Genomic DNA, 3,229 nt, shown 5'->3' on the forward strand with positions numbered 1-3,229 from the left:
TCAGCTACAAGGTGGCTGTAATTAAGCTCCAAATCCCTTCTCAATTCACTTCAAGATTCAAGATAGAGTACTGTCTCCGTCTGAGCCATGCCAGTTGGGTAGTAAGGAAAAGAATAATAGAGATGTGGCCCTTCATGCTTTACTCAATGTCATTAGCTAAAGAATGTCCATGGCGAAGCTTAATAATACAGCGTGGAATTACATTCCTAACACAGGAGGGTATTACAAGTTATTTGGCAATGGGAGGAGATTTATTATCCTCTTATAGGAAAGGGAGTAAATATTACAACCAACCAGGTAAAGGTAATGCTAGGATTTCCTGAGTATTTGTTTTCATAACCCATTTTCCTCTCCTTTTCTCTTGTACCTGCTTTTCTAAGAGCTTTCTAAGGAGCATTAATATGGGTAAGTAGTGCCTCATACTCAGTGTCCCCCACTGATTCACTTGCATTGGACTCTTTTACTGCTGCGAATACTTTGATTGGAGGAAGATGTTGATGTTTGCTACCCTCAGACATAGAAATAAGGACTTTAGAGACCATTTAGTAAACACCATTTATTAGACACTAATTAGCTGATTATAAACCCTGGTTCTTTTTTGTTGTTGTTGTTTGTTTTTGAGACAGAGTTTTACTCTGTTGCCCTCAGTAGAGTGCTGTGGCGTCATAGCTCACAGCAACCTCAAGCTCTTGGGTTCAAGCGATGATTCTCTTGCCTCAGCCTCCCAAGTAGCTGGAACTACAGGTGCCTGACACCACGCCCAGCTATTTTTAGATATGGGGTCTCACTCTGGGTCTGGGTGGTTTGAACCTGTGATCTCAGGCAATCCATCTGCCTCAGCCTTCCAGAGTGTTGGGATTACAGGCATGAGCCACTGTGCCCAGCTGTAACACTGGTTCTGTCACTCAAATCTCTAAATTGTATGTTGTAGTTTAGATTATTCATCTTTAAAACAGGAATACTGAGAGTTGATTCACCAGGCTGCTTGGAGAATTAAAGGCCGTAATGTAGTCAGACAGACACAGCCAAGTGTCAATGCACAGCAGGTACTGTCTTCAGAGTGAGAGTATGAATCCACAGAAGCCCAAGGTTATAGACAGATGAGAACTAAGTATCCATCAGCCTTAAACCATACTATTAGAGACAATATTTATTAGTAGTAGGCTGAGAGAATGCATTTTTGCTTATAGCCAGAGTGTTCACTGTTAACCCACAGAATCAGATACTCAGAAAGGATGAATGAAAGATTGACTTAAAAGAAAGTCAAAGAATGACTACGTTGTTACATATCTTTCCATCTACTTCTGACTTTTTTTTTTTTTTTTTTTTGAGACAGTCTCTTTCTGTTGCCCAGGCTGGAGTGCACTGGCATCATCCTAGCTCAGAGCAACCTGAAACTCCTGGGCTCCAGGCAATCCTGCCTCCTCCTCCCCAGTACCTGGGATCACAGGCTTGCGGTACCACACCCAGTTAATTTTTCTATTTTTAGTAGAGACAGGTATCTGTAGGCTGGTCTCAAACTCCTGGCCTCAAGCAGTCCTCCCACCTCAGCTTTCCAGAGTGCTGGGATCGCAGGAGTGAGCCCCTGCACCCAGCCTGCTTTTGACTTCTATTTAAGAACACAGCTCCACACCAATTGTTTCCAACATTTAGCACGAGAGGCAGTGCAAATTTTCATGGCTTTCTTCTCGCTGAGAGTGGATAGTGACCATTTCCGTTACCTTTCCGCAGCCCATTCTGCTTCCAGCTGATTTTATAGACTGCTCCTGTCCTGGTGGGCACCTGAGGAAGCTTCAGGGGCTGTGGAGGAAAAGTTTCCTCAGTCTGAGATGCAGGATGGTAATGTGATCTTCAAACTGGTGCCATCGTAGAATGTAGCAGCAAGATTTAATTCCTGAAACCTGTAGACGTCAGAGGGACTTTACTACTTTTGTAGAAATTTTTCCTCCTACAACTTTGATTTTAGAACACTGAAGTTTTGACCTCCGAATGTACTTTGGCATGTTGGAAGAGAAGCCCCCAGCTTAGTGCATATTGCCACATTGGTAATACCAAAGGTAAATCATGTCTGATAGGACAGTAATGGCTATTGCTGCCCCTCAGTACTTTTCCCAAGAGAACCGTATTTCCTGGCTCAGAATGATGGAGTTGTTATTTACAGTTCATAATCTCCATAAGGCACCTTCAATAGAGCTCAACTTTGTTCCTTGATACATAAGTACCTCTTCTTCTCTCTCTTTCTCTCGGTCACTTTTTTTTCTTAAGGAATTCATATTGGCCTCTATCTTTTCTCCTGACATTTGTGTCTGTGTTTGGAATGACCGTAAATAATACAGAACTCAACAGCTGCAAAAACACCGTATTCAAGTCAGGATCAAAAATCCCTTCCCCTCAACATTTTTCTTTCTAACGGAAATCTATGCTAACAGTTCTTGGGGGGGAAATTATGTTGGTGCAACCTAAAAATATATTAGCTTTTGATGAATGAATCTCCAAAGCCTGGGATGTTTATTACTATTTAATCTAAAATGCTGAAGATGAATATTTGTTCCTTGGGATGTGAACGGAAGGGCATTAAATGGGCCCTCAAGGACTGTGAAAGTTTAGTTTTTGAGAAACGTGTCCTCGGGCTGCCGTAATAAATGACCACGTACCAGGTGGTTAAATCAGCCGGATTTATTCTCTCACAGTCCTGGATGCCAGAAGTGTGCAAGCAAGGTGTTGGCAGGGCAGCGCTCCCCGGGGCTCTGGGTAGAAATCTTCCCCGCCTCCTCCAGCTTCTGGGGGCTGTCGGTCCTTTATTCCTTGGCTTGTGGCCACATCTCTCTCTCTCTGTTCTCCACCTTCACGCTGCCTTCTCCTCTGACATTCAAAATCCCCTCTGCCTCTCTCTGAGTGCACGTGATTGCACACAGTGTGCACCTGGGTAACCCCGGGTTACTTCTCTTCCAAGATCCACAACTTAGTCGCACATTTTCCCATATATGACAGCACACAAGGTTCCAGGGGATTGGCGCAGATACTTTTGGAGGTAGTTCCCTTCACTAAGAGCTACCATAGCTCTTCTTCTAACTTTCCATATCTATAAAATCAAGTGAGAGTTTGTTTTGTTTTGTTTTGTTTTGTTTTCCCCTCTTGGTGGAGGTAAGGGAAGACAGGAACTTCCCGAGCCTCTGGAGAGCGCCCCAGCAGGCTATGACTTCCCTGTTACGAGATTCCCTTCCTTAAG

Source organism: Otolemur garnettii, unplaced genomic scaffold (genome assembly GCF_000181295.1).
Source record: "Otolemur garnettii isolate 467f Iridium unplaced genomic scaffold, OtoGar3 scaffold00102, whole genome shotgun sequence".
In the NCBI taxonomy this organism is placed as follows: Eukaryota; Metazoa; Chordata; class Mammalia; order Primates; family Galagidae; genus Otolemur; species Otolemur garnettii.